This window comes from Schistocerca cancellata, chromosome 8, assembly GCF_023864275.1.
Source record: "Schistocerca cancellata isolate TAMUIC-IGC-003103 chromosome 8, iqSchCanc2.1, whole genome shotgun sequence".
NCBI classification, from domain to species: domain Eukaryota; kingdom Metazoa; phylum Arthropoda; class Insecta; order Orthoptera; family Acrididae; genus Schistocerca; species Schistocerca cancellata.
In genome coordinates, this window is record NC_064633.1 from 344589784 (window position 1) to 344617483 (window position 27700).

Genomic DNA, 27700 nt, shown 5'->3' on the forward strand with positions numbered 1-27700 from the left:
TTGCGTCGCTGCCCACGTGACACCACAACGAGGAAGGCGGCGACAGTTCACTTCCGCGTGACGTGGCTGCTGCCAGCTACTGGTGACAACAGCTGTGCCGCCTCCGGGCCAGTGCGGAAGCCGCTGCCGTCATCGCGGCAGAAAGGGCCACGTTCGTACCCGTTGTCGAGATGTATGTGCCCTGCCCAGACACCCGCAGCTGCTAGGTCTGTATCTCTACTCCGCAATCCACTGTACGGTGTGTTGCGGAGGGTACATAATTTATCCGAATCATTCCCTTTCCTTCCTGTGGTGGCACCGTACGTGCGTAGAAAATTTACCGGTACACGCCTTGAAACATTATCTGTAGTATTGTTCCTGATTATTGGATGCCATATTTAAAGTTTCTAGTACCGTAAACCAGGTATACCGATTTTCAGATTGAATTGTGATTATCATGATTGTTTTTTTTAATTTCTGTGATATTTATGTTAGTGAACATAGTGACCTGTATGAGAGGATTACATAGTAATTAGCATAATATATTTGTAAAATATGGAGGAAATAATGGAAAAATTTGTGGATGGTCAAAGTTAGCGTGGATTTGGGAATGCATTGACCGGCCTATACTTGCACTCCACCTGTCAACTGCCGTTTGATTTATGTTCAGTATTTCAAAAACACAACGAAATTTTATTTTTTGAAGGTCAAATGTTTGATTTAAAACTTTAAGTGCTGTATTAAGCGTCATAAAAGAAAAAAAAAACCTGGCACGATACATACATCAAACAGTATGATCTATCAACAAGATTGTAAATATAATGAAAGGTACTAGCATGGAATGCCACGCACATAGCTCCAAAATTATTTGAGGTTAACACCTTAAATTTCATGCTTGTTAAATCTTAATCTTCGTTACAAAACATACGCTGCAGCTACAACTACAGTTACCTGATCTTGATTGATCGAATCAATATTTGGCACTTGTGGCCACAAACTTCATTCCTTGTTTCTGAAGATACTTGACATTACTTGTTATACCTTAATCACTGCCTGAACCGCAACAGCTAGCAATTCAAGCAATATATACTGACAATTGTTCCTCTTTCTTGTAGGCTGCCGTACTTAATACAGGATACTTTTTTTATACCTCACTTTTTCTCGGCCTGGCTTCCAGTGCTGATGTCTGTTCTGTATTTGATGAACAGTCACGAAATACACGGGATAGCTCGTCCTGTGCGCGACTTTTAAATGATATGACTTGTTTGCTTGCGTTAAAGGCCTCTTGTTCATTGCGATACATCTTAATAAAAATGTTGGACATGTCGTTTCCGACAGAACCCCAGGCTCTCAAAACTCCGAATTTCTGTTTTCACAGAAATATGTGCTAAGGATCGTAAGCTGCTGCCTCTGGATCGCGGGGTCCCGGGTTCGATTCCTTGCCGGATTGGGGATTTTCTCTGCGCGGGGACTGGCTGTTTGTGTTGTCCTCATCATTTCGTCGTCATCATCATCAGTCGTGACAGTGGCTAGATTGGACTGTGTAAAAATTGGGACACTCTACGGGCGCTGATGACCGCGCAGTTGAGCGCCCCACAAACCAATCATCATCATTCATCTATCATAAGCCTTATTTAGGCAGTTGTCCAAATAACTAGATAATATTAAAAGTAGCCTCACAATACAGTCACCCTCCTATTGTCTCTTGTAAAGAACTTCTCATAGTTGCAAATAATAAACTGCGTGTCAAGAAGCCACTGTTAAGTTTGTCCCATTGTGCCTTATATGACGCCCGAATTAGGTGTGACGTAGAGTGCAAGTGTAGGCACGATACCTGAACAGTCTGATACAGACGAGTGCGTAGTGAACGTGGAAGCATGACGCGAGTTAACCTACTTTGAACGTGAGATGATAGTCGGAACAACACACATGGAACACAGCATGTCGGGGTTTGAACAAGAATTTTGATTTCCAAACTAAATCTTCAAAACTTTGTATTATCGAGAAACACAGAGGGAGTGCCACGGACACGATACCTGAATGGAGGTGGCAATCATTAAAACAAAGGCGTTTTTCGTTGCGGCCCGATCTTCGCACGAAATTTCAATCGCCAACTTTCTCTTCCGATTGTGAAAATATTTTATTGGCGCCCACTTGCGTAGTGAGAAATGATCATCATAAAATAAATCAGAGCTCGCACAAAAAGATTTAAGTGCTAGTTTTTCCCATGCGCTTTTCGAGAGTGGAACGATAGAGAAATAGGTGGTTCTATGGACCTCTGCCAGGCATTAATAAGTGTATTGCAGAGTAACCATTTAGATGTACCGCAGATAGTTTTTTCATATGCGTAGATAGTCACAGGAATATCAAAGTTGTTAGACTACCGTACGGTACATCACCTCTTCCAAGCCATATGTGACGATTGATTGTCTGTGAGAATGACATCGCCGCCGATTTGAATGTGGGGTGTCAGGAAAACATTTCCACCATAAATGTACGGAAACAAATGCACCACTGCAAAGGCTTCTGCAGCCGACGGCCGATATCACAAAATGGTTCAAATGGCTCTGAGCACTATGGGACTTAACATCTGAGGTCATCAGTTCTCCAGAACTTAGAACTACTTAAACCTAACTAACCTAAGGATATCACACACATCCATGCCCGAGGCAGGATTGCGGTTCCAGACTGTAGCGCCTAGAACCGCTCGGCCACAACGGCCGGGCGCCGATATCACATCCACTGCCTTCCCCATGACTTCTGGCTGTTCAGTGTAGTAGCATTCATAAATACAGAATGGTCCAAAAATGTGTACACTGTTTAATTGTTCATAACTTCCAGATTAATTGACGGAAACGTCTCATTTTGGATAGTTCAATAGTTTATTGTTCTGGCAGTCGCCACATAGGTGGTGTTAAGATTTGTTTCCAGTTACATTAGTAAACGTGGCTGCTGCAGGCCTGACACTCGATGAAAGGAAAGCAGATTTTAAGGGTTACATTAAGTACGAAAACATTAATGAAGTTCATCGCCAATGGCGCAATGAGTATCAAATAGACCCACCGATATGTTTAAAAACTGCGTGCATTCGAGAACAATTGAAGTCTAACGCTGTTTTACAGATGTACACAAACAACGATATGGACTACCTGCAACAGCAACAAGCCCAGCGAAGTCTCGTGCTGTGTTGCATCAATTCGCTCGCTTATCACAGAAGTCTGTAAATCAATGTGTCCGTTAAAGCAGGGTGAGTTGCTGAAGTGTTCAAGCGCATGTTGAAGGCAGCAAAGTTTAAGAGCTACAGCCAGAGATTGCTACACGCTATGAACGAGGACAATCCAGATTGTAGAATAGAGTACTGCGGGTGGTTTACTGACAATGAAATGTGTGCACAGATCATTCCGTGGTGTGGTGAGAAGCATTTTAAACTCAGTGATACAGTAAACTACCACAAGTGCGTCTACTGGACCGCCGCAAATCCGCACACCAGCGGGGACAAAGCCGTGATTTTACCGGGAGTGAGTGTGTGATTTAGGTTATCTTATCGGGATTTCATTCGGTCTTTCTACTTTGACGACACAGTTACCGGCGAGGTGCACATGAAGAAGCTTGAGACATCCAGTTTACCTGCCATCTGTGAGTTGTATGGGGATAAAAGGTTTTTCGTCAGGCGGTATCTCAACGAAAATATACACCCACGATCGATTCGATAGGCAGGACCAATGCTATAGAGTATCCTCCACGTTTTCCCGACTTTTATCTATGGGTAATACAATCGACAAAAACCACATCACTGGATGGACATAAAGAATGCGTAGAACATTCCTGTGCAGATATCCAACCAGTTGGATATCTGCGCAGGAATGTTCGACGCATTCTTTATGTCCACCCAGTGTTCCAATCGGTAATTAGTGCATCATTTCTGTGGCATCGCTTCTGTGTGAATGTTAATGCTGGTCACTCGCATACCTACAGTGATTTCAGTAACTTGATCCCAAAGCTATATTTTCACCAAAAATGACACGTTTCCGTCATTTAATTTCGTAATTATGAGCAAGTAAGCAGTATACTAACACATTCGTTCGCGGCGATGTGTACTCGACAAAATTCTCTCGAGCTTCCAGCCGCGTCGAGTGGTTCAGCTTCCAGCCGCGTCGAGTGGTTCAAAATCCACGAGCTTTCGGCCGACTACTCCTCGGCCATTGTCAAGTGGTGACACTGTCTTTTGGTTGTTGCTACTGTCTTTGTATAGCCGCGCTACCTTCTGTGGCGTCAGTGGTGCTTGCTCCACCGTCATATAACTTAATGTTTTCGTCGGGAGCAGAACCAAAAGACTGTCACCACTTGACAGTCGCCGAGTAGCACTCGGTGAAAGCTCGACAGAATTTTATCGTTTAAGCACTTCATACGTTTCTTTGGGCCAACCTGTATAACGGCCTATACTATCCCTTTCGTAACCTTACTCTTGTACAAATAGGAGTGAAGTCTGTCGCCGTGAGAATATTTAACAACCTCCTTCCTGAATTAAAACTTTTAGCAGATACTGAAAATGGTTTTAGAAACAGGTTGAAATAATTTCTGCGTGGCAACTGTATGTACTCTGTTCATCTGTTTGTGCATCGATATGTGTGTTGTTGGCTTGCAGATATTTAATTTGATTAAGATGTTAGTGATAGTTACATATAAGATGAGAATGTAACCAATTTTTCACTGATATTGTGAACTTACAGACACGCTTCCTATCATTGTGAGTAGCCACAAATGTAACCAAGGAACACTTAAATAACTTATCTATTTCCATGTGTTTGGTCATTACACGAGCTCCATTCCTGTTTTAAAAGGTGGGTCTTCTAAATTTTTTAAGCGTACGCCTTCCTTGTAACTCCTCCAGCTGCAATTTTGTTAAGCATTTCTGACACACACACTAATGGTCGCTAAACGGCGACGAAAAATATTAGTTATCTGACTGGAAGACGTTTGCTGTCACAATTTCATAGTGCGAGTGTTTGTAATCAGTTGAAGTAAAAAATTAGGTCGGCGTGGTGGGGAAACTAACACTAACCTGCAGTGGAAAAATTAGAGCAAAATAGAAGCATACTGCCCCCAGTTGCATATATTCCCTAGACAGTGTGTGACAGTTCCTTACAAACAATACGTCAGACGACCGCTTGATTCGATTATAAATTTTATGGCATTATTAGATATAGTGGCTTCATTTCTTGCATCTTTTAAAATTTGGGGCGCACCTGAGCTCTCATTGTAACGATTTTATAGTGTTCACATTCTTAGCTTGTCGGCTAGATGGTGTAAAAACGAGAAGTAAATCCCATGGATTCCTGAGAGGCGCATGTTCACTAGGAGTGTGAAACTAAGCATTTAGTTTCCTGCCGATGATTGCAATCAACAGGAGAGAGGTTTTTCGAATGCAGGAGATACCAGATTTTCCTGTCTCTGGGGACGGTCGGGAAGCTTTTACCTTGTTCGTAGATCACACTGACAACAAATAGATTTTTGACATTCACTTCCTCGTGTCTTTCTTTTTCCGGACCCTCCTCCTCCGGTCACCATATCATTCGCGTTTTCAAAATATTGTTTCTCGCATTAACTGGCCAGTTTTTTTCGTAAGGAAATATATTTGGTAAGTAACAGAAAACGAACATTGCCTTGTACGGAAAGATAGAAGTATTTCTATTATTCATACTTGCTCCTCTTAAGTGCCAGCATTTCCCAAGCTTTCAAAAATAAAACAGCAGCGAGATAGTTAACGCCCTACAGTGCGAAAATAAACATCGAGCCACAGGCTGTTATAGTCAAACTAAGTGCAGCAAATTCCATGACGTCGAAAAGAGTCAGGACAGTATGTCACGCAGAAGCCTAGATTCATGTACTGCGCGGTTGGAAACGTTACGTTAACAGGTGTCGTAACAGGCAGGAGATAGTGCGACCGACTTAACTTGTGTGCGTAAAGCAGTTCCTGAAACTCTGGCATATGAATCTAAAACTTTTGAATTTTGTGTGTGTGTGTGTGTGCGCGCGCGTGCGTGCGTGCGTGTGTGTGTGTGTGTGTGTGTGTGTGTGTGTGTGTGTGCCGGAGAGAGAGCACGATAAAGCTTAACAGAGGACAGCACGGTGTCATTTAGCGCTCAGTACCACTGTATTCCATAACAAAATTTACTTTTTCCAAAGCTTACGCTACATGATACTTAGCAACCAGAATAGTGTCACTCTTGGGGATTGGATGGAACTGAAAAAAAAAGTCCTGTTACATCCATATCACTGTGAAAATAATTTCGAAACAAATGTTATGAGTGTTAGCGGTTCTATAAGAATGCCGCACGCGACTGATTTATTTGCTCTTAGTTAGTTGTTGCATGATGTCGGGAAAATCAAGATGTATGTACCCAATTTGCATGAAATAATTTAGTTAATTTAGCAGTTTTTCTGAGAAAATTTGTGGTAAGAGCCTATGGGACAAAACTGCTGAGAACATTGGTTCCTAGGCTGACACACTACTTAATCTAAGTTAAACTAACTTACGCTAAGAACAAAACACACACACACACACACACACACACACACACACACCACTCGAACCTCCGACGGGGGGAGCCGCGCGAACGTTGACAAGACGCCCAAGACCGCGCGGCTATCCCGCGCGGCAGTTTTTCCGAGAAAAGCCATGGACCTCAGGTGAAGTTGTTGCCCAGCCGAGGGTGTTCCCGAATAATTTAAAGGAGTGTCTAGGCAGGGACAACGAACATTTTGCAGAAGAAACTTAAAGCAAACAAAAATTAGTGTAGCTTAAAAGGAATTATTGGGGATTTTTTTCTGTCCAGGGGCTGGATGTTTGTGTTCTTTTCATCATTTCATCATCATTCTCATTATTGGTGTCAGTGGCTAGAGTGGACTGTGGAAAAAAAAATTGGACTGTGAAGAAATTGGGACTTCGTACGGGCGCTGATGAGCGCCCAGTTGAGCGCCCCACAAACCAATCATCATCATCATCATCATCGATGGCCCTAGTAGTCTAGTCCCTGCAATCCCACAAACCAACCAAACATCATCATCATTAAGTCGAAAGGAGACGAAGTCTAAATATATTAATTTTGACCTAAATGTAAACTTCTGTGTTACCAAACAGAAAGTTATCACGTTTGCATCAGCATGCCTATTCCATAATCAATTATGCAGCGCGTGGTGGAGGACAGTTTTGGTCTATTCCTTTCAAGGAACTGAGAGCGAAAAAAGTGAATGTCTATGCGCCTCGGCGTACGCCCTAATCTCCCATATTTTATTCTCATTACCGCTAAGGAAGATACGCGATTGTGGCAACATAAGTATCGCACATTCACCCTCGATTTGCTGAATTGGTGAACGTAGGTTCACAATAAAAATAGACTTTGTCGAGATGTTTACAGTTGAATTCCTCGAGCATCTTATTTTCATATGAGCCACATCGATCTGTTACAATCCTAGCAGTCCATCCTTGAATTCGATCTGTATCTTGTGTCATTCGTAGTTGAGAACAACTCCAAAAGCTGGAACGGTGCTCTGGAACTGGTCAAACGAGTGTCTCACGTGCGATGTCCTTCTCAGATGCACAACCCTCCCAACAAATCTGAGTCTTGCATGCACCTTTCATAATACTGATTATCGTGGTCATCGTATTTAAGATCGCATGTTACTACTGTCCCTAAATATTCAAGCCATCTGACATGCTTCGAATGTTCGCCACTATTGTAATGGAGTTCTGTTTATTACTGGCATTACCTTGCATTTCCGCAAGTAGACAGCGACAGCCATGTGAAAGTGCTTCATATGAAAGACACAGAGCGACCTTCTGTAAATTTCTGTTTCATGAAATGCTGTGAAATTATACAGTCCCGTTAAAGTTAGAATTTTACTAGTAGCAGGAGAATAGGATGCATAGATCCTCCACGCTCGAGTAGTCAGAATTCCTCGTGTTGCTATTGCTTTCTTTTTGCATGTCATAGAATTGAAATGACTGCAAAGCTAGACTATTCTGACACGTGTGAAATTTGAATAACGGTCAACGATGAGATTTATCTGTGCAAAAGGGCATAATGGGACTGATATTCGCCTTGAATTTTGCCATAGTAGGGGGTCTTCAGCCCCAAATGACGATAACGATTTGTGTAGCACTTCCAGAAGCTGGTTGTGTAAGTGAATAGCGGCAGGTCTATCGTTCAAGCAACAGAAGTTATACAGCGTTTGATGAAACACTGATCTACTATGACGAGCTGAAATGCAATGCCTCCCAATTTTCGTATGTGAAAACTCTTAAAGCTTTCTAAATAGAAAAGCTTTATTAACATTCTACATCTTTATTGTTTAAGTTTACATATTTATTTCTCATAATAATAATAATAATAATAATAATAATAATAATAATAATAATAATAATAAACCCCGTGGAGGCCCGGGAAAAGAATAGGCCTCCGGTATGTTCTGCCAGTCGTAAAAGGCGACGAAAAGAACAAACCACTAATAGGGCTAACCCCCCTTTTAGTGTGATTACTTGGTTCAGGACAGAACTAAAGATGCCTCGGACAAGCGCCGTCATGGTCGGGGACGACGCTTGAACCCTATGCCCGCCCACAATGGTAACGACACTGCTAGCCAACTGGAAAATGATTTAAATCCAAATAGAGGTGTTTTGCAGGATATGCTTCCTGCAACCACCCTAGAAGGAAAACAAAGACAGAGGATGAGATGGTCAGATGAAGTTAATCGACACCTCATGTTCTGTTATTACCAAGCAACAAACCTAGGAACCAACACAACTGGATACAGATCACAAGTATACACAACATTTATTACCAGATACCCGGAATTAAAATTTTTAACAGAACAACGACTAGCTGATCAGATCCGTGTAATAATCAAAAATAACAGGATACCCCAGTCAGAATTAGAAAACATCAAACAACAAGTACAACAAATACTGGAACAAAATAATGTGCAAACAGAAGAAGAAGAAAACACAGTAATGGACTCAAACATCCCAGAGCAAACAAACAAAGACCAACACGCATCAATTAAACAATCAGAGGAAAACGAAATCTTAAGACAGCCACCAGAACAAGCACAAATAGAACACGAAGAGACACATGTGTTAGATATAGAAGAGAAATTTCAGCTGACATATATAGAATACAAAGACACAAATACAGACATTAGACCATTCCTGCATAGACCGCCAAATAACCCACAAGTCGAAACAACAATAAAAACTATCAACACAATCATACACAACAAAATAAATGAAAACACAACTATGGAAGAGTTACAACTACTGGTTTATATAGGAGCACTCACTACACTAAATATACACACTAGGCAGAGATCAGAACAAACCAACACACAGAAGAAACGCACAAAACCAGCATGGCAACACAGGTTACAGATCAGAATAGAAAAACTGAGAAAAGATATCGGACAGCTAACACAATTTATAAGAAATGAAATATCAGACAAAAAACGAAAAAGGTTAGGTAAAATCTCACAACAAGAAGCAATAGAGCAATTAGATGAAAAAAAGCAGAAATTGCAAGCATTGGCCAAACGACTTAGAAGATACAAAAAAAGTGAAAATAGAAGGAAACAAAACCAAACATTCAACACAAACCAAAAGAGATTTTACCAAACAATGGATAACACACACATTAAAATAGACAATCCACCAAACATAACAGACATGGAACACTTCTGGAGCAGCATATGGTCAAACCCGGTACAACATAACAGGCATGCACGGTGGATACAAGCAGAAACAGACACATACAAGATGATTCCACAAATGCCTGAAGTGATAATTTTGCAACATGAAGTCACCCGAGCAATTAATTCTACACACAATTGGAAAGCCCCTGGAAATGATAAAATAGCAAATTACTGGCTAAAGAAGTTCACCTCAACACATTCACATCTAACTAAATTATTTAACAGTTACATTGCAGACCCATACACATTCCCTGATACACTTGCACATGGAATAACCTATCTGAAACCTAAAGATCAAGCAGACACAGCAAACCCAGCTAAATATCGCCCCATAACATGCCTACCAACAATATAAAAAATATTAACTTCAGTCATCACACAGAAATTAATGACACATACAACACAGAACAAAATCATAAATGAAGAACAAAAAGGCTGCTGCAAAGGAGCACGAGGATGTAAAGAGCAACTGATAATAGATGCAGAGGTGACATATCAAGCGAAAACTAAACAAAGGTCCCTACACTACGCATACATTGATTACCAAAAAGCCTTTGATAGTGTACCCCATTCATGGTTACTACAGATTTTGGAAATATACAAAGTAGATCCTAAATTGATACAGTTTCTAAACACAGTAATGAAAAACTGGAAAACCACACTTAATATCCAAACAAATTCTGATAACATCACATCACAGCCAATACAGATTAAGCGTGGAATATACCAAGGAGACTCATTAAGTCCTTTCTGGTTCTGTCTTGCTCTGAACCCACTATCCAACATGCTAAATAATACAAATTATGGATACAATATTACTGGAACATACCCACACAAAATCACACATTTGCTATACATGGATGATCTAAAACTACTGGCAGCAACAAATCAACAACTCAACCAATTACTAAAGATAACAGAAGTATTCAGCAATGATATAAATATGGCTTTTGGAACAGACAAATGTAAGAAAAATAGCATAGTCAAGGGCAAACACACTAAACAAGAAGATTACATATTGGATAACCACAGCGACTGCATAGAAGCGATGGAAAAAACAGATGCCTATAAATACCTAGGATACAGACAAAAAATAGGAATAGATAATACAAATATTAAAGAAGAACTAAAAGAAAAATATAGACAAAGACTAACAAAAATACTGAAAACAGAATTGACAGCAAGAAACAAGACAAAAGCTATAAATACTTATGCTATACCAGTATTGACCTACTCATTTGGAGTAGTGAAATGGAGTGACACAGACCTAGAAGCACTCAATACACTTACACGATCACAATGCCACAAATATAGAATACATCACATACATTCAGCAACAGAAAGATTCACATTAAGCAGAAAGGAAGGTGGAAGGGGATTTATAGACATAAAAAACCTACATTATGGACAGTTAGACAATTTAAGAAAATTCTTTCTAGAACGAGCAGAAACTAGCAAAATACACAAAGCAATCACTCATATAAATACATCAGCTACACCATTGCAATTTCATAACCACTTCTACAACCCTTTAGATCACATAACATCAACAGATACAAAGAAAGTAAATTGGAAAAAGAAAACACTACACGGCAAGCACCCGTATCATCTAACACAGCCACACATAGATCAAGACGCATCCAACACATGGCTAAGAAACGGCAATATATACAGTGAGACGGAAGGATTCATGATCGCAATACAGGATCAAACAATAAACACCAGATATTACAGCAAGCATATTATTAAAGATCCCAATACCACAACAGATAAATGCAGACTTTGCAAACAACAAATAGAAACAGTAGATCACATCACAAGCGGATGTACAATACTAGCAAATACAGAATACCCCAGAAGACACGACAATGTAGCAAAAATAATACATCAACAACTTGCCATAAAACATAAACTAATAAAACAACACGTTCCCACATACAAGTACACACCACAAAATATACTGGAGAATGATGAATACAAATTATACTGGAACAGAACGATTATAACAGATAAAACAACACCACATAACAAACCTGACATCATACTCACCAATAAAAAGAAGAAATTAACACAACTAATTGAAATATCCATACCCAACACAACAAATATACAGAAGAAAACAGGAGAAAAAATTGAAAAATACATCCAACTGGCTGAGGAAGTCAAGGACATGTGGCATCAGGATAAAGTCGACATTATCCCAATTATACTATCAACTACAGGAGTCATACCTCACAATATTCACCAGTACATCAATGCAATACAGCTACATCCAAACATATATATACAACTACAAAAATCTATAATTATTGATACATGTTCAATTACCCGAAAGTTCCTAAATGCAATATAACATATACCATACAGTTACAAGGAAGTCACGCTTGACCGAGGTCCGTGTCACGTTCCATTTTTAACCAGACTTAAGTCTGAGAAAAAAAAAGTCAATAATAATAATAATGAATACATTTCCCGCAACGAAGGACCGGTTTGTTGATACCGTCACAGTAGAAGGTTTGACTTTGATGACAGAGCCACAACCTCACCTCTGCTTGCACCACTTCATCACCATCAAAGTGAGTCCTCGAAGGTGTTCTTCAAATTGGAAAGAGATGAAAATCGGATGGGGCCAAGTTGGGACTGTATGGAAGATGATAGATGACAATGAACCCAACGCGTCGGATTGTTGCAGATGTCGCAGCAGTCGTGTGGGATATGGCATTGTTACGATGAAGGAAAGGGTGCCCCCATGTGTGAGCGAACTTTTCGAAGTCGAAACTCGATTACACTGCGCTGTTTCTGAAGCACCGACTTACTTACATTCTGTCATCTTACACGCTACAATTCAGACCCGTCTGACGGCAGAGAGCTGCAAATACGGGCATGTACACGTGAATAATAAAGATTTTGAATGTTAATAAAGTCTGTATTAGTGAAAATCTTTGACGTTTTGCGTAAAAAGTTCGACAGCATTACTCAAAAGCACACCTTGGTAGATTTTGCCCTTTCTTTAGTAAGTGACCGGGCGATATTACACGGCATTGTTATCGATAAACTAAATTACTCGAATGTGTATGTACTCGTAAAATGGGTACTGAAGATATCGGCAAATCCATCACAAAATAGAAACACTTCATCTGCGCATACGTTTTCGCCGATTCCCGAGGGAAACAGACGAATTTTATAAGCCATGGGCTTCTTACGGTCATACAATGACGCTGTTCGAAAATCTCCAAAGCCGAGAAAGTTCAAACACAGTATGTACGGCGAATCATGGTAACTGACGTGTTACGCTTCTAGTGACGTGCAAGGATATGAGAACATCACTAACATACTGGATCTGTTGTCGCTCTTCGAAAATAATTGCCACATACGAAAGACAATGAAACTGCAGATAGATATTGTCTTGATTCCCTGACCGACACCAGCAGCGCTGAGACGATTTGTAACTTCAGAGGAGTAATATCATACGCCTTTCTTAACTGATAGAACTTGGGCTCAAGGACTGTCTTCTTTTCCCATACTTCGATAAATTGCATGCTTCTTCAGATTTATATGATAAGTAAAGGTTGATAGCTTTAGTTTTGGATTGACTGAAATTCTGCGGTCTCAAAAGTGCTTTATCACCGCTACACAACCTCGCGCAAGTATACACGCGGAAATTTTTAAGATTCACTATGACACATCTGCAGACATATAAATACTAGGTGGGAGGACATAGCAGTTTACTGCTCGAATGTAGTCAGCGCAAAATTTTCAGTTGCTTGTATACAGTGTACGGGCCACAAGACGCGGCCGTAACAGGACTAATAATGTGCGTGTTGACGGGCCTGAAGTAGCGTCATGAAGTGGCGACAAGCTTGTTTGACTACATTGTCTGGGAAAATTTTCCGTTGGATCACTTCTTCGTTCCGCAAGCTCCGTCGCTTATCCTGATAGTCTGGAAATATCTGTGATGGCAAGCGAATTTTGGCGTTTGTGTTTAGTGACTGTCCTCGAGAAGAAAGACTCTACTAGCAGGGTATTCCATGAATATGACGCCACAAGGGAAGATATTTTATGATTTTTTGGAGAAAAGAATTGGGATAGAATTGAGGCTAAAATCCCATCCAAAGCGAGGTCGTTAGTGATAGAGCAGAGACGGATTGAGCAAGAAGGGGAGAGGAAATAGGTGACTTCCTTTTCAAAGAAACCGAACCATTTTTCATCATAGGAAAATCTAAATCAGTATGAACAGACAAGGATCTGAACCCCGCGTCTCTCGAATGCAGGTTAAGTGTTTTAGCCACTGCGTCGCTTCTTAACTCGTGGTAATGAAGATGCCATTGGAAATGGGGGCATTCTTGGTCCAGTGCTGAAAAGAATTTGCACAAGTCAGCCACTCCTTACCTCCATAGCGAGAACAGCTATCTGTTGGTCCCGTAAACGACAGGAAGTTACGAAGAGTATTTTGTGACGCCGAATGTGAAAGCTTTTTCATTTTGGTTTCGAATCGTGGAACCCAGAAAGTTGCTGAGAGTGATGATAGGTTAGGTAAAGGATGAAAGGCAGATAAGTTAATAATACTATAATAACAATCTGAAGTGATTGATCTGACTTTATGACTGCAAACTATTAGAGATTGTCCGTAATTATTACGGATTTATCACCTTAATTGAGGAGTTACTAAAAATAACGGAAATAGACATTTTACAATTTAATGTTTCAAAACTTGGAATAAGGTACGGTTTACATTTCGCTAATTATACTCTGCTGTTTCGTAGACTGTAAGGATTTCCTTCCCAAGTACGTAGAAAACCTGTCTGAAATGGTTTCATCTCTTCGGCTTACAAAAGAAATGTTTATACAGAGTTCCAAACATGTTGTGCAACATTATTCGCTGGTAATACTAGACTGCAAATGTTCGCAACAAGTTGTCAACATCTTGGCAACACAAAATCATCGTTCCATGTCTGCGTCGGTACTGATCAAAGGAATATTGTTCCTGGCCTGTTACCAATAAATGCCGCTACGCATCGCTAATGTTTGTTTTCGCTCTTTCTGTAGTGTTGCGTGTTGTGTTTGCGTGTGTTCCTGTAAGAAGTGGAGTGAGGAAGAACAAAAATTACGAACATGTCACACGCTGTGAGGCAGAGGTGTGCGCCTGGGATGTTCGAAGTCATAGTTGTAAAACAATATTAAACTGAAGCGTAATTCCCTTAAAAAAAAATACTGCGTGGCTCCGCACCAGCAGCAGTGACGCAGATAAAAATAAAAAAATAAAAAAAAGATTCATTATCTGAATGTGGAAAAATTTGTCATCAGCAAGTTACGTGAGCTGTCGCTATACGAAAGGCCGGCAACAACAACAACAACAACAAAGTTTGATCGCTTGTATGAAGCAGAAAAGAATATGCAAGAGACAGCAGTCAGTAATAAACGCGGACCCACAAACGACGGAGAGGCTTCGTCCCGCCGTATCCCTCAGTGTTTCACAACCCCCACAGCAGTCCACTCACCCAACCGCCACCCCACACTGAACTCAGGGTCATTGTGCGGTTCGGCCCCGGTGGAATCCCCCTCCCCCCGGAACGTCAAAACCGCCTTAAAAACCATCCACAGGCTGGCCGGCACACTATACCTCGACACTTATCCGCCGGGCGGGTTCGTGCAGGGGACCAGGCCGCCAATCACCCTTGGGGAGCAGCGCGCTAGACCGCGCGGCTAGACGGCCGGTCGAGGCTGAAGTAGTTTTCGTTATTGAAGGTGAAAATTTGGATTACGTTTAATATGAAAATAAAGATATGATCATTTAAATATATCTAGTTCATTTAGGGTCGGAAAATGTCTGAAATACAGCTGTTAAAGTCAAAATGAGGCTTCTAATTTTTAAAATTTTTCCAGAGGAGGGGCACCTTTCGTATTTGCCATGTAATTACTGACTGTTTCTTCTCAAGATTGGCAGCCATGTGGCTTCATTCTATTAACAGAAAAAAGTGGTGGAAATCAGGATTTACTATGGTGAGAAATTTCCATGAGTGCGAATTTAAGAATTTTGTGAAAGATTTATCTTAAAGAGTGTATAGATATGTGTTCCGTGCCGCACGGGCAACAGTAAGTCTTACAGGTGTCTAATAAATTACGTTCATTACTACCTGCATTTGGGAGGAGAGATGGAACATTTACAGGTTTTCGGTAAACATCCTCCATTTCCTGTTTTTGGCATCAAGGGTTTATCGCCGCTATTTTCAGTGGACACTCTTTTGTGGTTACGTGAGTGGCTAAACCAGCAGAACGGCAGCCGAATCCCCCATAGACGACGACGGTAACATTGTTACACGATACAGAGACGTGCACCTAACTTGCGATGCAAGAGAATGTCACACAATTGATAGTGTGTATAGCTGAGAACGTTTTGAACAGTTGATATACAGTAACAGTTCCACTTGACTGTAGCTGATGCTACCTGCAACGGATAACGTTGCATAAAAGAAAGAACATTAGTTATTAGGACTTTTATTTAACTTTGAATAACGAGTAAATTGTTTTTGTTCTACTGATTTTTATTTATTTCTAACTAGTTTTCTGCTTATTGGGCCATCTCCAGGAAACAAGTGACTAGCGTCCGCAAGGGACACTAGCTCTTGGGTAATGAAAAATTATAAACAAAGATCCAATCCACCTGTACAGTATGTTTTGCACGAAACTTGTTTTTTTTTCTTCTTAATATTGCAAATTACACAAGTGTTTGAGAAACTCTGAAACTGAGCGCTTATTTACGTTGTGCACCAAACATGTTTTTTAACATTGTAAATAAAACAGTACGCAATGGATCTTATTAAAAATAATAAATTACTAAAATACTCAATGTTACAGTATTACAGGTTGTATTGTGTTTAGTATTACCCATTCCGTAAATTGTAGATTAAAATGTCAGAAAACATATTTTGTGCACAACATAAATGAAGAGTGCTCACTTTGACAATTCGTCAACCAATGTTAAGACTTCACAGACATCAGCAATATAACACTATCCCTGTAATGCTGTAATATTGTGTAGTTTATTTATTTATTTCGTTTAATATTGTCCGTTGCTTAAAATGTTACTTACAATGTTAAAAAACATGTTGGTGCACAATATAAATTATGAGTGCTCAGTTTGATAGTTTCTCAAACAGTTGTTCAGTTTACAATATTAAGGAAATAAACAAGTTTGGTGCAAAACATTCTGTACATATGGATTGGATAATTGCTTACATTTTTTTGTTACTTACGACCTGGTGTCCCTTGAGGACGCTAGTCAGATGTTTCATGAGGATGGCTCAACAAGTCGAAGACTAGTCAGAAATAAAAAAAATCAATAAAACAAAAGTTATCTTGTTATCCAACCTTAAACATGGAATTGTTCTTCCAAGAAATGATGGAAGAATGCATAAATAAGGAAACTTTTATGTTTATAAACATTTATTAATTTCTAGTTGGTGTGTATTTTCTCAGCACTATAATGAGGGTGCGCTACAGTACTAACGACGCACCATAACACCATAGCCTGTTAACAGATACGCAGAGTAGCAGCTGGTGCATCGTGCAGTCGGGCCGTGTTATCGGCTCGTGTTCCTACCAGCCCATATGCAGCCCACATTTTTGATATCGGCTACGGCAGCGACCGAGGGCGTGCGAGATTTACGAGCCCCCAGGCGACGAATCGGCACTGAGATTCGCACACGTGTACTGCAACGTCACATGCGTTTTTTCACCTCTCGGCAGGCTCGCCACTACCCGCCGAGCCTCCGGTTTTAAAGACCGGCGCATTTATTTTGTGTGTGCAAGCCAAATAATCCGCAGCAAAACAGCGGCGTGCGGCGTCCGTGTGTACGTCAGCTGCGTTTGTTTACCCGTCGCCATCCGCTCTGTGGCGCGCGCAGCCAGACGGGCGTGTCAGAGCAAAAAGAACTCCCTGTGCCCGCCAGCCAGTGTTCCCAGTTCATTCTGCCGTCAGATACGCAGTTCTGTAATCTCGCAAGCTTCTGATAAATTTATGCAATAGATGTTATTTTTTTCCATGCAGGACCTCATGAACTCCGCGGCCGTCAACACGTAGCATGAAAAACGGTAATAATCGACTCGCCCTCTTTAAAGTAGCCAGAGCTTTAAGAGATTCCCGCCCCCTTCGAGCATAACATCCAGCATGCTATTTTTTTCATTCATTTGGTCAATGGTGCTCATTTCTCTGACCCCCAAATACTTTATTATTAGCACTTTGAATCCAACAACATAAAAAAATTGATTTTAATGTAGTTTTACACAACTGGCTTTTGTTATTATAGTAAGCAAGGAGTACAAGAAGAAATTGGCAAAAAGTAAACAGTCAGTTGTTTTAAAGTTGTGATTTGTCATTGGAACCATTCGGACATTCTGCTTTCAACCACCCTCAATTTCATGAGATACGTTTGAAAGCAATTTCGCATTTTCCCTAGACTCAATCCCACATCTCGAAACATTCGTGAATTTGTAATGCCTAGAAAAGTACATTGTGCTTCAGTGCCTTCATTTGGAAACAGTCGTACACACACACATTTACGCCTCAGCCACATTAGATATACTTAGTTACTTACTTTCACAGTCAGTGAGCTCATTACGATAACTGCAAAGAATAACCACATGTCGAAATCTCACAATCACGTAGCACAATCTCCGCGCAGACTGTTGCTTTGAACTCTGTAAGTGACTGTTGAAATCCACTACATTCGTAGAGATACCTCAGTGTTCCGTTACGTGTGTCTGTCTTACAATAGCATCGGTGGTTTCATACGAAAGGCACAGGAACTTCAAAAAGAAATTAATGAAATGGTGGTTTCTCTAATACAAAATACAGAAGTTAATAAAAGGGTGCCTTGAAATTAAAAAAAAGGTTAGTCATTCATATGCAGGCTTCACCGTTGTACTTAATATGGTTATAATTACGTTATGGCTCTGGGGAGAAATACCTTGACAAGAAAATTATTGAAAAGTAGCTGTCGATAAAGATTTTTGTCGAACTGTTCTACTTATAATTCGCAGGATACAGATGGTATCACTCGAATTAAAAAATTATATTGCAACAGCTGAAGCACAAGTAAAAATTATGTAGGGGAAAAGTGAAATCGAGGCCGGGTCAGTTGGAGACGACATTCTATACTGTAGCGGTGTGTGTTTCGATACGTCTCAGGTTTACAGTAGCCCGCTGAAAGGACACCGTGTACAGAAAGTAACCTGTCTCTCCAAGGTGCGCACCGTCAGCAAGGACAATAATGCATAAACCTCAGTATATTGTTTGTATTCGGAATATCATTAGCTAAATTCTCGTTTGACCTAATTTTCATTGTGCTGTCACCGCGAGTCCCCTGAGATAAACTTAAGTATTTGCGTCTCAGACACTTTGTACAACAAACTTGTTCTCCTGCGTGGTGGAGGAGATATATATCCCTTAATGCGTAATAAAAATAAACTGTAAGACGTTCGATTATGTGTATAGTGGGAATCAAGCTGGGATTCTATTGGAACTGAAAGCTGTAAGGTGTGTTAGTTCAGCATACAAAAGGTTCTTATAGCGAGCTCACCTCGATCACTCTGCGAGCAGTTATGTCGTAAATATGAAACAATATACTAAGGCAGGCAGCTTGTGAACACTTGTTCTGGAATCTTTCGGAAAGCTTAGGAATACTCACACACACCAAACTGCAGCTATTCACATATCTTTCTCTGTTATTGTGCCTTTGTGTACGCTTACTGCAGAAAAAAATCAACACGATTTCTATGCATTTATTATAAACAGAACTATTATCCTTCTACATCTGCATCTCAGTACATACTCCGCAAGCTACCGTACGGTGCCCGGCGGAGGGTCCCCTGTACCACCACAAGCCGTTTCCTTTCCTGTTTCATTCGCAGATAGAGCGAGCGAAAAATGACTCCCTCTAGGTCTCCGTATGATTCCTAATTTCTCGTATCCAATCTTCGTGGTTCTAATGCGAAATGTATGTTGGCGGCAATAGAATCGTTCTGAGTCAACTGCAAATGCCGGTTACCTAAGTTTTCTCAATGGTGTCGCTTGAGATCGTCGTCTTCTCACCAGCGATTCCCATGTGGGTTCCCGAAGCATCTCCGTAATACTTGCGTTTTGTTAGAATCTATCGATAACAAATCTAGCAGCCCTCCTCTGAATTGCCCGACGTCTTCTTTTAATCGAACAGGATGCGGCTCCCAAACAGTCGAGCAGCACTCAAGAATAGGTCGCACTAGCGTTTTATATTTGGTCTCATTTACAGATTAACCACGCTTCCCTAAAATACTCCCAATAAGCTGAAGTCCACCATTCGCCGTCCTGACCACAATCCTCACATGCTCGTTACATTTCACATCGCTTTGCAACGTTACGCCCAGGTATTTAAAGGACATCGTGTCAAACGGGACACTACAGATGCTGTGTCTGAACGTTAAGGGTTTGTTTTTCGTCCTCATCTACATTTAACGCACATTTTTTCTGCATTTAGAGCCTGCCAGCTGCCATTCTTAACACCAACTAGAAATTTTGTTTAAATCATCTTGTATCCAACGGTACCTTAACTTTGACACCTCCTCATATACTGTAGCTTCATCAGCAAACAAGCGCAGATTGCTGCCTACCGTGTCCGCCAGATCATTTATGTACATAGAAAACACTTCTCTGGGGCTCCTCTCATGAACACTGGCCGTCGAGGGCAACATACTGCGTTATGTTACTTAAGATGTCTTCTCTATTAGGAAGTCTTTGAACCACTCACGTACTTTGGGACATATTCCGTATGTTCGTACCGTCGTTAATAGTCAGCGGTGGTGTACCATGTCACATACTTTTAGGAAATCTAGGAATATGGAATCTGCATGTTGTCCTTCAGCCATAGTTCACAGAATATCAAGTGAGAAAAGGGCAAGTGAATTTCACATCGTTATTATGCCATTCGTTTGATTTGGATACGATTAGTTTTTACTCCTTGGTCATGTTAGAAAGTAGTGGATTTTTTTGTTTTGCAAAGTGTTACTGCTGGTTAGAAACTGTCTGTTTAGAGTAGGTACTGAATTACTTTTCTTTTACATCTCCTAATGACATTAGCCATTTTTTACTTCTGTGAGCAAAAGTTTGAACCAACACACGCTATTTCATTGGTGTTTGCCTCGAGGAGCTTTATTGTGATCCCTCTTTGACAACACCGATTTATTCATAAGTGCATTTCAGCAGAGTGCATTTTGTATTATCAATTTTCTCTCTAATACAATGTGATGGAGTTATTGAAATGTTTAGTACAATTAAAATCAAGAAGCTGATGATACTAAGACAGATCCTTTGTCTGACACTGTTACTTTAGGATGCGTCAGCTATCACTAAAAGAGCAGAAATAAAGTTTACGCGCCTCAGAAATAATACTCGTAAAGACTGGTGCGCAGAGATCCTGGATTAAGTCTCAGAACAGCGGAAAGCTCTGTTTGACATGCTATAAAATACTTCATATTAATGTTAGTCTTTCTGTACGTAACTCTAAATTTATGCTACAGTCATTGAGACTGTTGAGGTTCTGGAGTCCAGTTTGAGTGCCCTGAGTGTGTCCGTAACATTTTCTCTCTAATCACGTTGTAAACCTGCCAGTAATATTTATTTTTTAGTTTTTTGTGTCTCATATTCGTGTAAGTATCATAGTAAATCTCAGCATGTCATATTATCATCATTTCGTTTTCGATGCTATTGCAGTAGCAGTGTTTGCAGACTAAATTATGAGGTTTAGGTTCCGCCTGATGAGGTGAAGGGTAAAATCTTCTTACTGCCCAACGTGTTTCATCACATTTGTCCTATCATCAGTGGATTATTGTTTATTCGGGTCTTTAGTCTCCAAGAGGCTAGGTTTTGTAGAGCCTTCTTCAAATGGTCATAAAGCTTGTCATAATTTTGGGAAAACTATGAAACACGGTATGGCTATTTAAAAGGCAATTCAAGGCGGAGCCCAGCCCTGTAATGCGTCGCATTACTTACTTCTCATCTCAGGGGTTTTCCAAAATTTGTTGATTTTTTAAAAATCATCTCGCTAGATACTGATCATACAGCAAAAGTTCTCCATTTGTGCATTGTCAAATCTCTTGCGATATCTTTCATTGATGATGATATGTTATAGATTTTCATCTTTGTGGGACACTGTCTGAACGTACTCTCATTGGACAGCTGCACCCGAATACTTCAGTTTGGAAGGTGACAATTGTCGTGGAATATAGACACGCGGTGATTTGAAATCATAAAGCACTAAATCTTCGTTGTTATTCCTGCTGAAGGCAAATTCATTATTGTTGCTTATTGCAGTGTGTATATGTCTCTGTATGACCATCCTGTGAATATTTCTTTGCAGCCCTTGTACCGTATCTGTGAAGTTGTTCCATAGCTCCGCAGTGAGAGGCAGTTCCGCCGAGCTGCCGCTAGAGTAAAAACTTGCCTTATAAGATTCGCTGCGCCTGCGGTGTGCAAGAAACTTTGCGCAATAGCTTCGCTCATGGTCTGATTTACTGAGCGCGTTTCTATCCTTTATGTTGCAGGTGAGCGTACCATCCGCACATCCAGTGGCTAAAGCAGTTCAGCAGTGGCGTATGGGCTGCTTTCAGAAATTCAGACCTCCTGAATGCGGTAGGAAACAACACACTTTCTAATGACGTCAGTTCTGCGCTGAATAATGATACAGATTGCTCTGCAGCAAGACCTATAAAGTTGCTGAGAAGTCATCTTTGAGGTTAGAGAACATAAGTTTTAAAATAAAGATCAGAATTTGTAAATTCAGTTACTACTTTCCGTAAATAATCATTGTGGTTACTGAGAATGAGAACGCATTAGCTTCGTTTGTTCGTCTGTCTGCGGTAATAGAAATTAGACGCTTTCGGGAAAGTGAAATCCGGAGGCAAAATTTTGGAAACGTAATTATTAGTCCACGAAGCACAGGTGGACGTAAACAGTGCAGACAGGAAGAGAATAGCTTTCGAATGCGATGTTACAGAACAATGATGAAAGCTAGATGAATGGATCGAGTAACTGATGAAGTGCTGAATTGAATCGCAGGGGAAAGAGCATTATGACACAGCTTGTCTAAAAGAAGGGTCAAGAAATATTTGATTAGGCAATGGAGAGAAATGTGGCAAGTTGAAGTCGTAGACGGAGACCAAGACAGAAAGGAGTGATATACTGGGTGCTTATATTAAAGTCCAGCTACTCACGGACGTCCAGCGTGGGTTGTAATTATCGTATGGCAGCCAAACGTGGTAGATACGCTAATGTGGAAACGATTTAAGCTGAAAAAATAGTTTTAATTTTGGCCAGCAGGTGCAAATCTGGCTCTGTCCAGCACCTCATCGACGTCTCCGACGCTCATTTCGAACAAATTGTGGAAGCTGCGATTAATAATAAAATTAACATTACGTCACTCTCGCTTGCTTCGTCTTTTCTGCCCACGTCCCGTTCCAAATTCATTATATGTGGAAACATTTGTATACGTCTTTCTTGCGTTACAGCAACAGATTTGCACTTGGCGCACAAAATTGGAAATAATTTTTTACAGCGTAAATCGGTTCCGCTAGAACATTAGAATATCTATAAAGTTTCATTGTCGCAGGATAACTACAGCCCACACTAGACCTCTGTGACTAGCTGCATTTTAACTATAACCACCCGGTAGGCTGCAGTAGCTGCGGCCGGCCAGAGTGGCCGGGCGGTTCTAGGCGCTACAGTCTGGAACCGCGCGACCGCTACGGTCGCAGATTCGAATCCTGCCTCTGGCATGGATGTGTGTGATGTCCTTAGGTTAGTTAGGTTTAAGTAGTTCTAGAGGACTGATGACCTCAGAAGTTAAGTCCCATAGTGCTCAGAGCTATAGCCAGTAGCTGCGCAGACATAAGTCTTGGGCAAAATAGACTAGCGTGGAAAGCTGCATCAAACCGTATTCGGACTGAAGACTAAAACAACAGACACACCGGTGCGTAGTTGTAAACAAATGGTTCAAATGGCTCTGAGCACTATGGGACTCAACATCTTAGGTCATAAGTCCCCTAGAACTTAGAACTACTTAAACCTAACTAACCTAAGGACATCACACACACCCATGCCCGAGGCAGGATTCGAACCTGCGACCGTAGCAGTCCCGCGGTTCCGGACTGCAGCGCCAGAACCGCTAGACCACCGCGGCCGGCAGTTGTAAACAAAGTGCATGGTAGTTACACGGGCATTAAAGCATAAGTACAAATAGGAAGAGAGTCGAGGACGTCGGAAAACGGGAAGAGTCAGTAATGATAACAGCTATTATTTTTTCCAGTCATAAGTTCACTGCAATTTAAATGCCTGTTATACCACACGAGATAGGCTTTATTGACAAAGCATCATGAGTATGAGTGGTGCTTTGTAATTATTGCATAGATAATACACTGCTATGCAAAACGTGATAAGAAGGTAGGTAAAATAACATAACATACTAACAACTCAGTGGAAATGTGTGAAAATGCGTGACAAAGTTGCCAGAGGTCTCCCAGTCGTGCACAGAAAACTGGACGTCAGATGGCGTGAGGTCAACATGATTAAAGCGCCAAATAGGGTTGTCAGCGTAATACGAGGCAGTTCAGGAAACGGGAAAACAAAATGTGTGTCAGTCAGCGAGCGGTTACGGTGCACCATGGTGGTGGCCTTCAGAACAACATGACCCAAAGACAATACAGTATTTCGACGATATCATTCTGGAAAGAATCACTGCGAAGCTGGAAGAAAGGCTAAGTGCGACGTGTGTAGTTGGGAACTGCACACAGCATTATTTCACGTGAACGGGGAGCGTTCCGAATAACAGGTACTGCTTCCCGAAGGATAATAGGTGATCGATCACGGTCAACTGCAGCAGCAGGTGACCCCTACATTGTGCGACAGGCAAGAAGAGATCCACGTCAAACAGTGGGTTCCATTGCAACAGCATTAACAAGACTGCAGGAGACCCATTCTCATGCTCCATAGTGGCGTGGCGAATACATGAGGGTGATGTCTTTACCCGACGACCTGTACATTGCGTTCCGTTGACACACGATCATTGGCGGCACGAAACTTCCTGGCAGATTAAAACTGTGTGCTGGACCAAGACCCGAACTCGGGACCTTTGCCTTTCGCGGGCATGTGCTCTACCATTTGATCTATCCAAGCACGACTCACGCCCCGTCCTCACAGCTCTACTTCCGCCAGTGTGAGGACGGGGCGTGAGTCGTGTTTGGATAGCTCAGATGGGAGAGCACTTGACCGCGAAAGGCAAAGGTCCCGAGTTCGAGTCTCTGTCCGGCACACAGTTTTAATCTGCCAGGAAGCTTCATATCAGTGCACACTCCGCTGCAGAGCGAAAATCTCATTATTTGCGGCACGGCTTGCGATGGTGCTGACTGGACAATGAGGACTGAGGTAGCATGCTATTCTCGGATGAGAGCAGATTCAGTCCGAGAAGTGATTCTGGACGCACCCTCAGATGGCGAGCGTTGGGCTCACGTAATGCACCCAGAAGCACTGTCGAATATGATCGTTTTCGTGGTGCAAGTGTTATGCTGTGATAGGCGTAATATTGCTAGGGCAAGCTGACTTTCAGATCTTTGAATACGCTACGCTGGCCGGTCAACGTTACTGTCACATCGTGCTCCTTCCCCACGTGTGTCTTCGGGGGAGCATTTGGTCATGACTACATTTTTATGGACTGTGCGCGACCGCATCTGACAGCGCAGGTGGAGAAGCTCTTTGAGGTTTCGGTGAATGAATTGGCCTGTATATTCCCCCAATTTTAATCCCATCATTGAATACGTGTGGTATACAGCACCAGAGCCCATCCTGCAGTTGTCAACAGCGCTGGTGGATGAAGATAAGATCTTACCAGCTTTGTGGCTAGCAAGAGTGCATGCTGCAAAACATGTATTGTCGTTCGTGGTGATTACGTCTCCTACTGAAAAACATGTCCCGCCTTTTGCAATGTCCAAGGGACAATCATAAATCACAGTAAGTTCAAATGACATTTCTGTTTGTCTCACTGCGTGTTTCTTTCTGTTACCTTCTGTACTATGTCGCAGCAGTGTTTTCTACACTCACGTTCAGGGGAGAAAAAAAAAACAGAGCACCTTGAAGAACTAGAGATTGGACGTTCACATTCACAGGACATGTACATTGGTATGTTCTGCAGAAGTGATTAACATTTCAGTCACATCGGTTCAGCATGTATCCTCCTGCCTAGTAGGCACAGGGTCGCCCATGGGCTCTGATAACTTGTTCGATGCGTGATGGCATCGACGCATATAAGTCGCGAATGGCCTCGTGCAGTACAGCCATCCATGTTCCATTCACCTGGTTCCAAAGTTAATCTGTGGCGGTTGGCATTGGTTCACAGTGCTGCCTGCACCCGTCGTTTCACCATATCCCACACACTTTCGATTGGCGACAAATCTGGTGATCTGGCGAGCCATGCCAAAGGTTGACATCCTCTGACATCAAGAAAGCATGTGTTCGTGCAGCAACATGTGGTCGTACATTGTCTTCCTGAGAAATTTCGATGGGGTGTTGTGCAGAAAGAATATGGCTACGGGTCGCAGGATGTCATTCAGTAGGTGACACTGGTCACAGTGCCCTGGACAAGCACCAACTGTGATTTGTGGTTGTACCGAATAGCACCCCAAACTATAAGGCGTTGAGTTCGCGCTGTATGACTTGTGCGAATGCTAACACTGTCATGCTGCTCCCTGTCTGCGAGGAACCAAAATGTGGCCATCATTTTCAAACGGACAGAACTGGATTCGTTCGAAACTGTTTCTGATGCCATTCCTGTCCCTAGTGACGTCGTTCCACAGATTGTTGCCGTCTAGCATCAAAGGTAGGCAGAGAAGTGGAAGATGCGCACCTAACCCATGCCGTAATAAACGCCTAAACGGCGACGGACTCTCACCCCTGATAGTGTACGATGTGTTACTCTGTTGCACCGTTCCACTGTTGAGCGAGAGCCAAGAGGACGCAGATCTGTCCTGCAATGCCATTCAGGTGAGGTGTCGATCTTTTCTGGCGGTGGTGTGGGTGATGCGACCTGACCAATCTCGTCGTGTTGTACGGCCTTTCGTGAACCATTCTGCGCTCACCTGTTGCACTGCCAAAACACTTCGTCCCACATGAGTAGTAATTTCCCAGATGGATGCATCCATCACATTCTCTCATTCGAACAATGCGCCCTCGTTCAAACTCACTGATATGACGGTGCGGTTCGCGCATACGTCTGCGATGCATCCTGCACGTCTGCTCGAGCCACACGGATCCCTTACCTTCGGTTTATAGCGACAGGGAGAGGCGAAGACAAATTTTACCCGTAGGTGGTGTTGCGCCACAGTATCGATGTTGCCCCGAACCCGCGGGCGGACATGGTTCAAATGCTAATCATTTCTTCAGGACTTACTAATGTGTAAGTCCTGTGAATGTGAACTCCTATCTCTAGTCGTTCAAGGTGTTAACGAGAAAAACGTAACATGAGTGTATGTATGTTCCAAGTTTCGGCGAGGTATGTTACTTGGCAGTAATATATCATACGAAAGTTACCTTCGTCCACACGTTCTGAACAGAACACCAATGTACGTTTTTACGTTTTGATTCTTAATGAGTCAGAGAATTTTTACTCTTGAATGGGATGTTTACGTTACTTAAGACCTTTATAGTCCTTTTTGCATAATTTCAAGGCAACAGTGTACCAGCAGTTTTATCGTCCTCGAAACAAACATATTATGTGAGAATAACGGTGTTTCTTTTGAGGAAAAAAGTGTTTCGGTATGCTATTGCACATAAGTGTCTTCTTCGCCAAATTGTGCAAAAAACATATTTTATAGCTGTACGAGCGCTACATCACTAAGTGGAATGCAATCAAGCTGGCTTCCGCCGCGCTAATTACGTTGCTCAAGTCTGCTGCAAAATGTC

At 41.7% G+C, this 27700-nt stretch overlaps 1 protein-coding gene across 4 annotated transcripts in view; it reads left to right on the top strand.

Moving 5' to 3' along the window:
• The window catches only part of LOC126094569 (protein kinase C and casein kinase substrate in neurons protein 1-like), a 550603-nt gene that overhangs the window by 209238 nt on the left and 313665 nt on the right, over positions 1-27700 (top strand). Inside the window, exon 1 of one of the 4 annotated variants that reach the window (XM_049909036.1) lies at positions 115-206. The exons of the other annotated variants lie outside the window; for them this stretch is intronic. The gene's annotated coding sequence lies outside the window, so the exon portion shown is untranslated. Of the gene's footprint in view, positions 1-114; positions 207-27700 lie in introns of those variants that run through there. 4 annotated transcript variants of the gene reach the window in all.